Below are 14,972 nucleotides of genomic sequence, written 5' to 3'. Positions count from 1 at the left end.
TTTTTCCACGTGGTGGACTTTTGATGCTCGAGAGCTAGTCTAGTATTAAGTGAAACGTAATGTGCTTGCGGCTGGGGCAAGGCTTTTTGCTCGCGACGTAACAAGGATGTAGCGCTCGCTACTCGGGAAGGCTGGCTGTATTTCTTGTGTTGAGTACGAGTCTTTGTACCAACATCGGGCGTTGGGCTCGTGGTTGAGAAGAGACTTTATGCTTTCCAAGGTACAAGTCTTTCATACTCGCGTGCAACACGAGATTTTATGCTTGCGAAAGCAAGACTTAAGTGCTCACGTGGAAGGTGAGGCTTTAGGTGCTTGCGATTTGATGCAAGGCTAAATATTGAAGGTTCTAAGAAATCCTCATCTCGAACTCTCGATCATGTCGCTATCCACGAACCTTGAACCCGATCATGTCGTTGTCCACGAACCTCGAACCCGATCATGTTACTGCTCTAAGTGCACATCCAAGTTTCTAGTACACTGGATTTCTTGTTTCCTTGTTGTAGGGAATTGAAAGACGATTCTAACGAGCCAAAAATCACTTAATTCGGACTTAAAACGAAGAAGTTATTGACGAAACAAGCTTTGAACGAAACCCGCGCTGTTGCATACATGGCAGTGATGACTGTGCAGAATTGCTGACGTGTTACTGCTGATTGGGATGACTTTCTGACGTGGCGTACGAACGGCGCTGACGTGGCAGCTGACGCGACAAAACAGCCAGCATCCTGAGACGCTGACGTGGCAAAATTTGATGATGTGTCGTTCCTGACTGGACTGTGTGCTAATTTGGCACTGCTAGTGTGGATTATTCCTCTGACGTGTCATTAGAGTCTTCTGACATGTCACTGATGACGTGGACTTCTGCTGACGTGGCGAGTTCAGTCAATTGGTTGGGTCGTATCGGTCTGGTTCGTTTTGAACCGTACTGAACTGGTTCGCTCTGAACCGAACCAGTCTGACACTGAACCTATTTGTGAACCGGGAGCTGGATCCTTGGCAGGACAGATCTTACGGTCAAGATCTTCTATATCTGATGGACATGATTCGCTGGATCTGAAGCTGTACAGGAAGCTGGACTTATAGGGTTGTACAGGATAAGTGCTTTTGTAATGATTTCTGCAACATTTATATCTGTTACTGTGCTGCAAAGCTTCTACTACTGCCTTCGCAACGGTTTCTGTAACTGTTTGCAACGTTTTCTTCAACCTTCGCAACAGTTACGTAAGAACCCTATTCTGTTATTTTTTCTTGCTGATTTTTGTTGGAATATCGTTCATGATTTTTCTGAGGCTTCTCTCACTGGTAAACACGATCGTTTTACTCGAATCCCCTTTGTCGGCGCCAATGTTTGTACCCAAAATAAATTCTAGGCACTAAACACGATGATTTGATGGTGATTAGGGTTAGAAAAACGATCAAAAATAAATAAGAAGACAAGAATTTACGTGGTTCGGAATGTGTTGCCTGCATCCACGGAAGAACGGAGAGGTATTTTATTGATGTATTTGATAAAAGGGTGTTTTTCTCCGGGTTAGCTAACCTAATATTCCCTCTATTCTTGGGTTTAGGATACATGTATTTATAGAGTTTATGTAACCCTAATTTTGATGTAAACTTCATGTGCAAGCAACTTGGGAAACAAGCCTTCGGGAAACTTCTAGAATCTTCCGTCATGGGCTGGCTAGACGGGCTTGATTACGGGATCACCGTGTATAAAATACACGGTACAAACATCGCCCCCTCTTAACCTCCAACTTGTTGGTGGTTAAGAAAATTGTTTATCCTTTTGCGTCGAACGTTGATGATGAAACTCTCCCCCAAGCGTGAGTAGAGATATTGCGAAGACGCCCTCCGCCGTAATTACCTGCAAAATAAAAAATAAAAAAATGAAAAGTAAAATAAAAAATATATTGCTCACGTGCTAGGAGAGAGTTTTTTCCACGTGGTGGACTTTTGATACTCGAGAGCTAGTCTAGTCTTAAGTGAAACGTAATGTGCTTGCGGCTGGGGCAAGGCTTTTTGCTCGCGACGTAACAAGGATGTAGCGCTCGCTGCTCGGGAAGGATGACTGTATTTCTTGTGTTGAGTACGAGTCTTTGTACCAACATCGGGCGTTGGGCTCGTGGTTGAGAAGAGACTTTATGCTTTCCAAGGTACAAGTCTTTCATACTCGCGTGCAACACGAGATTTTATGCTTGCGAAAGCAAGACTTAAGTGCTCACGTGCAAGGTGAGGCTTTAGGTGCTTGCGATTTGATGCAAGGCTAAATATTGAAGGGTCTAAGCAATCCTCATCTCGAACTCTCGATCATGTCGCTATCCACGAACCTTGAACCCGATCATGTCGTTGTCCACGAACCTCGAACCCGATCATGTTACTGCTCTAAGTGCACATCCAAGTTTCTAGTACACTGGATTTCTTGTTTCCATGTTGTAGGGAATTGAAAGACGATTCTAACGAGCCAAAAATCACTTAATTCGGACTTAAAACGAAGAAGTTATTGACGAAACAAGCTTTGAACGAAACCCGCGATGTTGCATACATGGCAGTGATGACTGTGCAGAATTGCTGACGTGTTACTGCTGATTGGGATGACTTTCTGACGTGGAAGCTGACGCGACAAAACAGCCAGCATCCTGAGACGCTGACGTGGCAAAATTTGATGATGTGTCGTTCCTGACTGGACTGTGTGCTGATGTGGCACTGCTTGTGTGGATTATTCCTCTGACGTGTCATTAGAGTCTGCTGACATGTCACTGATGATGTGGACTTATGCTGACGTGGCGAGTTCAGTCAATTGGTTGGGTCGTATCGGTCTGGTTCGTTTTGAACCGTACTGAACTGGTTCGCTCTGAACCGAACCAGTCTGACACTGAAGCTATTTCTGAACCTGGAGCTGGATCCTTGGCAGGACAGATCTTACGGTCAAGATCTTCTATATCTGACGGACATGATTCGCTGGATCTGAAGCTGAACAGGAAGCTGGACTTATAGGGTTGTACAGGATAAGTGCTTTTGTAATGATTTCTGCAACATTTATATATGTTACTGTGCTGCAAAGCTTCTACTACTGCCTTCGCAATGGTTTCTGTAATTGTTTGCAACGTTTTCTTCAACCTTCGCAACAGTTACGTAAGAACCCTATTCTTTTATTTTTTCTTGCTGATTTTTGTTGGAATCTCGTTCATGATTTTTCTGAGGCTTCTCTCACTGGTAAACACGATCTTTTTACTCGAATCCCCTTTGTCGGCGCCAATGTTTGTACCCAAAATAAATTCTATGCACTAAACACGATGATTTGATGATGATTAGGGTTACAAAAATGATCAAAAATAAATAAGAAAACAAGAATTTACGTGGTTCGGAATGTGTTGCCTGCATCCACGGAAGAACAGAGAGGTATTTTATTGATGTATTTGATACAAGGGTGTTTTTCTCCGGGTTAACTAACCTAATATTCCCTCTATTCTTGGGTTTAGGATACATGTATTTATAGAGTTTATGTAACCCTAATTTTGATGTAAACTTCATGTGCAAGCAACTTGGGAAACAAGCCTTCGGGAAACTTCTAGAATCTTCCGTCATGGGCTGGCTAGACGGGGTTGATTACGGGCTCACCGTGTATAAAATACACGGTACAAACATCGCCCCCTCTTAACCTCCAACTTGTTGGTGGTTAAGAAAATTGTTTATCCTTCTGCGTCGAACGTTGATGATGAAACTCTCCCCCAATCGTGAGTAGAGATATTGTGAAGACACCCTCCGCTGTAATTACCTGCAAAAAAAAAAAATGAAAAGTAAAAAAAAAAACAAATTGCTCACGTGCTAGGAGAGAGTGTTTGCCACGTGGTGGACTTTTGATGCTCGAGAGCTAGTCTAGTCTTAAGTGAAACGTAATGTGCTTGCGGCTGGGGAAAGGCTTTTTGCTCGCGACGTAACAATGCTGTAGCGCTCGCTGCTCGGGAAGGCTGGATATATTTCTTGTGTTGAGTACGAGTCTTTGGACCAACATCGGGCATTGGGCTCGTGGTTGAGAAGAGACTTTATGCTTTCCAAGGTACAAGTCTTTCATACTCGCGTGCAACACGAGATTTTATGCCTGCGAAAGCAAGACTTAAGTGCTCACGTGCAAGGTGAGGCTTTAGGTGCTTGCGATTTGATACAAGGCTAAATATTGAAGGGTCTAAGCAATCCTCATCTCGAACTCTCGATCATGTCGCTATCCACGAACCTTGAACCCGATCATGTCGTTGTCCACGAACCTCGAACCCAATCATGTTACTGCTCTAAGTGCACATCCAAGTTTCTAGTACACTAAATTTCTTGTTTCCATGTTGTAGGGAATTGAAAGACGATTCTAACGAGCCAAAAATCACTTAATTCAGACTTAAAACGAAGAAGTTATTGACGAAACAAGCTTTGAACGAAACCCGCGATGTTGCATACATGGCAGTGATGACTGTGCAGAATTGCTGACGTGTTACTGCTGATTGGGATGACTTTCTGACGTGGCAGCTGACGCGACAAAACATCCAGCATCCTGAGACGCTGACGTGGCAAAATTTGATGATGTGTCGTTCCTGACTGGAATGTGTGCTGATGTGGCACTGCTTGTGTGGATTATTCCTCTGACGTGTCATTAGAGTCTGCTGACATGTCACTGATGACGTGGACTTATGCTGACGTGGCGAGTTCAGTCAATTGGTTGGGTCATATCGGTCTGGTTCGTTTTGAACCGTACTGAACTGGTTCGCTCTGAACCGAACCAGTCTGACACTGAACCTATTTGTGAACCGGGAGCTGGATCCTTGGCAGGACAGATCTTACGGTCAAGATCTTCTATATCTGATGGACATGATTCGCTGGATCTGAAGCTGTACAGGAAGCTGGACTTATAGGGTTGTACAGGATAAGTGCTTTTGTAATGATTTCTGCAACATTTATATCTGTTACTGTGCTGCAAAGCTTCTACTACTGCCTTCGCAACGGTTTCTGTAACTGTTTGCAACGTCTTCTTCAACCTTCGCAACAGTTACGTAAGAACCCTATTCTTTTATTTTTTCTTGCTGATTTTTGTTGGAATCTCGTTCATGATTTTTCTGAGGCTTCTCTCACTGGTAAACACGATCGTCTTACTCGAATCCCCTTAGTCGGCGCCAATGTTTGTACCCAAAATAAATTCTAGGCACTAAACACGATGATTTGATGATGATTATGGTTACAAAAACGATCAAAAATAAATAAGAAGACAAGAATTTACGTGGTTCGGAATGTGTTGCCTGCATCCACGGAAGAACGGAGAGGTATTTTATTGATGTATTTGATACAAGGGTGTTTTTCTCCGGGTTATCTAACCTAATATTCCCTCTATTCTTGGGTTTAGGATACATGTATTTATAGAGTTTATGTAACCCTAATTTTGATGTAAACTTCATGTGCAAGCAACTTGGGAAACAAGCCTTCGGGAAACTTCTAGAATCTTCCGTCATGGGCTGGCTAGACGGGCTTGATTACGGGCTCACCGTGTATAAAATACACGGTACAAACATCGCCCCCTCTTAACCTCCAACTTGTTGGTGGTTAAGAAAATTGTTTATCCTTTTGCGTCGAACGTTGATGATGAAAACTCGCCCCCAAGCGTGAGTTGAGATATTGCGAAGACGCCCTCCGCTGTAATTACCTGCAAAAAAAAAATGAAAAGTAAAAAAAAAATATATATATTGCTCACGTGCTAGGCGAGACTTTTTGCCACGTGGTGGAATTTTGATGCTCGAGAGCTAGTCTAGTCTTAAGTGAAACGTAATGTGCTTGCGGCTAGGGCAAGGCTTTTTGCTCGCGACGTAACAAGGCTGTAGCGCTCGCTGCTCGGGAAGGCTGGTTGTAATTCTTGTGTTGAGTACGAGTCTTTGGACCAACATCAGGCGTTGGGCTCGTGGTTGAGAAGAGACTTTATGCTTTCCAAGGTACAAGTCTTTCATACTCGCGTGCAAGACGAGATTTTATGCTTGCGAAAGCAAGACTTAAGTGCTCACGTGCAAGGTGAGGCTTTAGGTTCTTGCGATTTGATGCAAGGCTAAATATTGAAGGGTCTAAGCAATCCTCATCTCGAACTCTCGATCATGTCGCTATCCACGAACCTTGAACCCGATCATGTCGTTGTCCACGAACCTCGAACCCGATCATGTTACTGCTCTAAGTGCACATCCAAGTTTCTAGTACACTGGATTTCTTGTTTCCATGTTGTAGGGAATTGAAAGACGATTCTAACGAGCCAAAAATCACTTAATTCGGACTTAAAACGAAGAAGTTATTGACGAAACAAGCTTTGAACGAAACCCGCGATGTTGCATACATGGCAGTGATGACTGTGCAGAATTGCTGACGTGTTACTGCTGATTGGGATGACTTTCTGACGTGGAAGCTGACGCGACAAAACAGCCAGCATCCTGAGACGCTGACGTGGCAAAATTTGATGATGTGTCGTTCCTGACTGGACTGTGTGCTGATGTGGCACTGCTTGTGTGGATTATTCCTCTGACGTGTCATTAGAGTCTGCTGACATGTCACTGATGATGTGGACTTATGCTGACGTGGCGAGTTCAGTCAATTGGTTGGGTCGTATCGGTCTGGTTCGTTTTGAACCGTACTGAACTGGTTCGCTCTGAACCGAACCAGTCTGACACTGAAGCTATTTCTGAACCTGGAGCTGGATCCTTGGCAGGACAGATCTTACGGTCAAGATCTTCTATATCTGACGGACATGATTCGCTGGATCTGAAGCTGAACAGGAAGCTGGACTTATAGGGTTGTACAGGATAAGTGCTTTTGTAATGATTTCTGCAACATTTATATATGTTACTGTGCTGCAAAGCTTCTACTACTGCCTTCGCAATGGTTTCTGTAATTGTTTGCAACGTTTTCTTCAACCTTCGCAACAGTTACGTAAGAACCCTATTCTTTTATTTTTTCTTGCTGATTTTTGTTGGAATCTCGTTCATGATTTTTCTGAGGCTTCTCTCACTGGTAAACACGATCGTTTTACTCGAATCCCCTTTGTCGGCGCCAATGTTTGTACCCAAAATAAATTCTAGGCACTAAACACGATGATTTGATGATGATTAGGGTTACAAAAACGATCAAAAATAAATAAGAAGACAAGAATTTACGTGGTTCGGAATGTGTTGCCTGCATCCACGGAAGAACGGAGAGGTATTTTATTGATGTATTTGATACAAGGGTGTTTTTCTCCGGGTTATCTAACCTAATATTCCCTCTATTCTTGGGTTTAGGATACATGTATTTATAGAGTTTATGTAACCCTAATTTTGATGTAAACTTCATGTGTAAGCAACTTGGGAAACAAGCCTTCGGGAAACTTCTAGAATCTTCCGTCATGGGCTGGCTAGACGGGCTTGATTACGGGCTCACCGTGTATAAAATACACGGTACAAACATCGCCCCCTCTTAACCTCCAACTTGTTGGTGGTTAAGAAAATTGTTTATCCTTTTGCGTCGAACGTTGATGATGAAACTCGCCCCCAAGCGTGAGTAAAGATATTGCGAAGACGCCCTCCGCTGTAATTACCTGCAAAAAAAAAAAAAAATGAAAAGTAAAAAAAAAATATATTGCTCACGTGCTAGGCGAGAGTTTTTTCCACGTGGTGGACTTTTGATGCTCGAGAGCTAGTCTAGTCTCAAGTGAAACGTAATGTGCTTGCCGCTGGGGCAAGGCTTTTTGCTCGCGACGTAACAAGGCTGTAGCGCTCGCTGCTCGGGAAGGCTGGCTATATTTCTTGTGTTGAGTACGAGTCATTGGAACAACATCGGGCGTTGGGCTCGTGGTTGAGAAGAGACTTTATGCTTTACAAGGTACAAGTCTTTCATACTCGCGTGCAAGACGAGATTTTATGCTTGCGAAAGCAAGACTTAAGTGCTCACGTGCAAGGTGAGGCTTTAGGTGCTTGCGATTTGATGCAAGGATAAATATTGAAGGGTCTAAGCAATCCTCATCTCGAACTCTCGATCATGTCGCTATCCACGAACCTTGAACCCGATCATGTCGTTGTCCACGAACCTCGAACCCGATCATGTTACTGCTCTAAGTGCACATCCAAGTTTCTAGTACACTGGATTTCTTGTTTCCATGTTGTAGGGAATTGAAAGACGATTCTAACGAGCCAAAAATCACTTAATTCGGACTTAAAACGAAGAAGTTATTGACGAAACAAGCTTTGAACGAAACCCGCGCTGTTGCATACATGGCAGTGATGACTGTGCAGAATTGCTGACGTGTTACTGCTGATTGGGATGACTTTCTGACGTGGCGTACGAACGGCGCTGACGTGGCAGCTGACGCGACAAAACAGCCAGCATCCTGAGACGCTGACGTGGCAAAATTTGATGATGTGTCGTTCCTGACTGGACTGTGTGCTAATTTGGCACTGCTAGTGTGGATTATTCCTCTGACGTGTCATTAGAGTCTTCTGACATGTCACTGATGACGTGGACTTCTGCTGACGTGGCGAGTTCAGTCAATTGGTTGGGTCGTATCGGTCTGGTTCGTTTTGAACCGTACTGAACTGGTTCGCTCTGAACCGAACCAGTCTGACACTGAACCTATTTGTGAACCGGGAGCTGGATCCTTGGCAGGACAGATCTTACGGTCAAGATCTTCTATATCTGATGGACATGATTCGCTGGATCTGAAGCTGTACAGGAAGCTGGACTTATAGGGTTGTACAGGATAAGTGCTTTTGTAATGATTTCTGCAACATTTATATCTGTTACTGTGCTGCAAAGCTTCTACTACTGCCTTCGCAACGGTTTCTGTAACTGTTTGCAACGTTTTCTTCAACCTTCGCAACAGTTACGTAAGAACCCTATTCTGTTATTTTTTCTTGCTGATTTTTGTTGGAATATCGTTCATGATTTTTCTGAGGCTTCTCTCACTGGTAAACACGATCGTTTTACTCGAATCCCCTTTGTCGGCGCCAATGTTTGTACCCAAAATAAATTCTAGGCACTAAACACGATGATTTGATGGTGATTAGGGTTAGAAAAACGATCAAAAATAAATAAGAAGACAAGAATTTACGTGGTTCGGAATGTGTTGCCTGCATCCACGGAAGAACGGAGAGGTATTTTATTGATGTATTTGATAAAAGGGTGTTTTTCTCCGGGTTAGCTAACCTAATATTCCCTCTATTCTTGGGTTTAGGATACATGTATTTATAGAGTTTATGTAACCCTAATTTTGATGTAAACTTCATGTGCAAGCAACTTGGGAAACAAGCCTTCGGGAAACTTCTAGAATCTTCCGTCATGGGCTGGCTAGACGGGCTTGATTACGGGCTCACCGTGTATAAAATACACGGTACAAACATCGCCCCCTCTTAACCTCCAACTTGTTGGTGGTTAAGAAAATTGTTTATCCTTTTGCGTCGAACGTTGATGATGAAACTCTCCCCCAAGCGTGAGTAGAGATATTGCGAAGACGCCCTCCGCCGTAATTACCTGCAAAATAAAAAATAAAAAAATGAAAAGTAAAATAAAAAATATATTGCTCACGTGCTAGGAGAGAGTTTTTTCCACGTGGTGGACTTTTGATACTCGAGATCTAGTCTAGTCTTAAGTGAAACGTAATGTGCTTGCGGCTGGGGCAAGGCTTTTTGCTCGCGACGTAACAAGGATGTAGCGCTCGCTGCTCGGGAAGGATGACTGTATTTCTTGTGTTGAGTACGAGTCTTTGTACCAACATCGGGCGTTGGGCTCGTGGTTGAGAAGAGACTTTATGCTTTCCAAGGTACAAGTCTTTCATACTCGCGTGCAACACGAGATTTTATGCTTGCGAAAGCAAGACTTAAGTGCTCACGTGCAAGGTGAGGCTTTAGGTGCTTGCGATTTGATGCAAGGCTAAATATTTAAGGGTCTAAGCAATCCTCATCTCGAACTCTCGATCATGTCGCTATCCACGAACCTTGAACCCGATCATGTCGTTGTCCACGAACCTCGAACCCGATCATGTTACTGCTCTAAGTGCACATCCAAGTTTCTAGTACACTGGATTTCTTGTTTCCATGTTGTAGGGAATTGAAAGACGATTCTAACGAGCCAAAAATCACTTAATTCGGACTTAAAACGAAGAAGTTATTGACGAAACAAGCTTTGAACGAAACCCGCGATGTTGCATACATGGCAGTGATGACTGTGCAGAATTGCTGACGTGTTACTGCTGATTGGGATGACTTTCTGACGTGGAAGCTGACGCGACAAAACAGCCAGCATCCTGAGACGCTGACGTGGCAAAATTTGATGATGTGTCGTTCCTGACCGGACTGTGTGCTGATGTGGCACTGCTTGTGTGGATTATTCCTCTGACGTGTCATTAGAGTCTGCTGACATGTCACTGATGACGTGGACTTATGCTGACGTGGCGACTTCAGTCAATTGGTTGGGTCGTATCGGTCTGGTTCGTTTTGAACCGTACTGAACTGGTTCGCTCTGAACCGAACCAGTCTGACACTGAAGCTATTTCTGAACCTGGAGCTGGATCCTTGGCAGGACAGATCTTACGGTCAAGATCTTCTATATCTGACGGACATGATTCGCTGGATCTGAAGCTGAACAGGAAGCTGGACTTATAGGGTTGTACAGGATAAGTGCTTTTGTAATGATTTCTGCAACATTTATATATGTTACTGTGCTGCAAAGCTTCTACTACTGCCTTCGCAATGGTTTCTGTAATTGTTTGCAAAGTTTTCTTCAACCTTCGCAACAGTTACGTAAGAACCCTATTCTTTTATTTTTTCTTGCTGATTTTTGTTGGAATCTCGTTCATGATTTTTCTGAGGCTTCTCTCACTGGTAAACACGATCTTTTTACTCGAATCCCCTTTGTCGGCGCCAATGTCTGTACCCAAAATAAATTCTATGCACTAAACACGATGATTTGATGATGATTAGGGTTACAAAAATGATCAAAAATAAATAAGAAAACAAGAATTTACGTGGTTCGGAATGTGTTGCCTGCATCCACGGAAGAACAGAGAGGTATTTTATTGATGTATTTGATACAACGGTGTTTTTCTCCGGGTTAACTAACCTAATATTCCCTCTATTCTTGGGTTTAGGATACATGTATTTATAGAGTTTATGTAACCCTAATTTTGATGTAAACTTCATGTGCAAGCAACTTGGGAAACAAGCCTTCGGGAAACTTCTAGAATCTTCCGTCATGGGCTGGCTAGACGGGCTTGATTACGGGCTCACCGTGTATAAAATACACGGTACAAACATCGCCCCCTCTTAACCTCCAACTTGTTGGTGGTTAAGAAAATTGTTTATCCTTCTGCGTCGAACGTTGATGATGAAACTCTCCCCCAATCGTGAGTAGAGATATTGTGAAGACACCCTCCGCTGTAATTACCTGCAAAAAAAAAAAAATGAAAAGTAAAAAAAAAAACAAATTGCTCACGTGCTAGGAGAGAGTGTTTGCCACGTGGTGGACTTTTGATGCTCGAGAGCTAGTCTAGTCTTAAGTGAAACGTAATGTGCTTGCGGCTGGGGAAAGGCTTTTTGCTCGCGACGTAACAAGGCTGTAGCGCTCGCTGCTCGGGAAGGCTGGATATATTTCTTGTGTTGAGTACGAGTCTTTGGACCAACATCGGGCATTGGGCTCGTGGTTGAGAAGAGACTTTATGCTTTCCAAGGTACAAGTCTTTCATACTCGCGTGCAACACGAGATTTTATGCCTGCGAAAGCAAGACTTAAGTGCTCACGTGCAAGGTGAGGCTTTAGGTGCTTGCGATTTGATACAAGGCTAAATATTGAAGGGTCTAAGCAATCCTCATCTCGAACTCTCGATCATGTCGCTATCCACGAACCTTGAACCCGATCATGTCGTTGTCCACGAACCTCGAACCCAATCATGTTACTGCTCTAAGTGCACATCCAAGTTTCTAGTACACTAAATTTCTTGTTTCCATGTTGTAGGGAATTGAAAGACGATTCTAACGAGCCAAAAATCACTTAATTCAGACTTAAAACGAAGAAGTTATTGACGAAACAAGCTTTGAACGAAACCCGCGATGTTGCATACATGGCAGTGATGACTGTGCAGAATTGCTGACGTGTTACTGCTGATTGGGATGACTTTCTGACGTGGCAGCTGACGCGACAAAACATCCAGCATCCTGAGACGCTGACGTGGCAAAATTTGATGATGTGTCGTTCCTGACTGGACTGTGTGCTGATGTGGCACTGCTTGTGTGGATTATTCCTCTGACGTGTCATTAGAGTCTACTGACATGTCACTGATGACGTGGACTTATGCTGACGTGGCGAGTTCAGTCAATTGGTTGGGTCGTATCGGTCTGGTTCGTTTTGAACCGTACTGAACTGGTTCGCTCTGAACCGAACCAGTCTGACACTGAACCTATTTCTGAACCGGGAGCTGGATCCTTGGCAGGACAGATCTTACGGTCAAGATCTTCTATATCTGACGGACATGATTCGCTGGATCTGAAGCTGAACAGGAAGCTGGACTTATAGGGTTGTACAGGATAAGTGCTTTTGTAATGATTTCTGCAACATTTATATATGTTACTGTGCTGCAAAGCTTCTACTACTGCCTTCGCAATGGTTTCTGTAATTGTTTGCAACGTTTTCTTCAACCTTCGCAACAGTTACGTAAGAACCCTATTCTATTATTTTTTCTTGCTGATTTTTGTTGGAATCTCGTTCATGATTTTTCTGAGGCTTCTCTCACTGGTAAACACGATCGTTTTACTCGAATCCCCTTTGTCGGCGCCAATGTTTGTACCCAAAATAAATTCTATGCACTAAACACGATGATTTGATGATGATTAGGGTTACAAAAATGATCAAAAATAAATAAGAAGACAAGAATTTACGTGGTTCGGAATGTGTTGCCTGCATCCACGGAAGAACAGAGAGGTATTTTATTGATGTATTTGATACAAGGGTGTTTTTCTCCGGGTTAACTAACCTAATATTCCCTCTATTCTTGGGTTTAGAATACATGTATTTATAGAGTTTATGTAACCCTAATTTTGATGTAAACTTCATGTGCAAGCAACTTGGGAAACAAGCCTTCGGGAAACTTCTAGAATCTTCCGTCATGGGCTGGCTAGACGGGCTTGATTACGGGCTCACCGTGTATAAAATACACGGTACAAACATCGCCCCCTCTTAACCTCCAACTTGTTGGTGGTTAAGAAAATTGTTTATCCTTTTGCGTCGAACGTTGATGATGAAACTCTCCCCCAATCGTGAGTAGAGATATTGCGAAGACACCCTCCGCTGTAATTACCTGCAAAAAAAAAAAATGAAAAGTAAAAAAAAAAAACAAATTGCTCACGTGCTAGGAGAGAGTTTTTGCCACGTGGTGGACTTTTGATGCTCGAGAGCTAGTCTAGTCTTAAGTGAAACGTAATGTGCTTGCGGCTGGGGCAAGGCTTTTTGCTCGCGACGTAACAAGGCTGTAGCGCTCGCTGCTCGGGAAGGCTGGATATATTTCTTGTGTTGAGTACGAGTCTTTGGACCAACATCGGGCGTTGGGCTCGTGGTTGAGAAGAGACTTTATGCTTTCCAAGGTACAAGTCTTTCATACTCGCGTGCAACACGAGATTTTATGCCTGCGAAAGCAAGACTTAAGTGCTCACGTGGAAGGTGAGGCTTTAGGTGCTTGCGATTTGATACAAGGCTAAATATTGAAGGGTCTAAGCAATCCTCATCTCGAACTCTCGATCATGTCGCTATCCACGAACCTTGAACCCGATCATGTCGTTGTCCACGAACCTCGAACCCAATCATGTTACTGCTCTAAGTGCACATCCAAGTTTCTAGTACACTAAATTTCTTGTTTCCATGTTGTAGGGAATTGAAAGACGATTCTAACGAGCCAAAAATCACTTAATTCAGACTTAAAACGAAGAAGTTATTGACGAAACAAGCTTTGAACGAAACCCGCGATGTTGCATACATGGCAGTGATGACTGTGCAGAATTGCTGACGTGTTACTGCTGATTGGGATGACTTTCTGACGTGGCAGCTGACGCGACAAAACAGCCAGCATCTTGAGACGCTGACGTGGCAAAATTTGATGATGTGTCGTTCCTGACTGGACTGTGTGCTGATGTGGCACTACTGGTGTGGATTATTCCTCTGACGTGTCATTAGAGTCTTCTGACATGTCACTGATGACGTGGACTTCTGCTGACGTGGCGAGTTCAGTCAATTGGTTGGGTCGTATCGGTCTGGTTCGTTTTGAACCGTACTGAACTGGTTCGCTCTGAACCGAACCAGTCTGACACTGAACCTATTTGTGAACCGGGAGCTGGATCCTTGGCAGGACAGATCTTACGGTCAAGATCTTCTATATCTGACGGACATGATTCGCTGGATCTGAAGCTGTACAGGAAGCTGGACTTATAGGGTTGTACAGGATAAGTGCTTTTGTAATGATTTCTGCAACATTTATATCTGTTACTGTGCTGCAAAGCTTCTACTACTGCCTTCGCAACGGTTTCTGTAACTGTTTGCAACGTTTTCTTCAACCTTCGCAACAGTTACGTAAGAACCCTATTCTGTTATTTTTTCTTGCTGATTTTTGTTGGAATATCGTTCATGATTTTTCTGAGGCTTCTCTCACTGGTAAACACGATCGTTTTACTCGAATCCCCTTTGTCGGCGCCAATGTTTGTACCCAAAATAAATTCTAGGCACTAAACACGATGATTTGATGGTGATTAGGGTTAGAAAAACGATCAAAAATAAATAAGAAGACAAGAATTTACGTGGTTCGGAATGTGTTGCCTGCATCCACGGAAGAACGGAGAGGTATTTTATTGATGTATTTGATAAAAGGGTGTTTTTCTCCGGGTTAGCTAACCTAATATTCCCTCTATTCTTGGGTTTAGGATACATGTATTTATAGAGTTTATGTAACCCTAA

The sequence above is a fragment of the Papaver somniferum genome, unplaced genomic scaffold (assembly GCF_003573695.1).
Source record: "Papaver somniferum cultivar HN1 unplaced genomic scaffold, ASM357369v1 unplaced-scaffold_119, whole genome shotgun sequence".
NCBI classification, from domain to species: domain Eukaryota; kingdom Viridiplantae; phylum Streptophyta; class Magnoliopsida; order Ranunculales; family Papaveraceae; genus Papaver; species Papaver somniferum.
Note: the sequence above shows the minus strand (reverse complement) of the source record.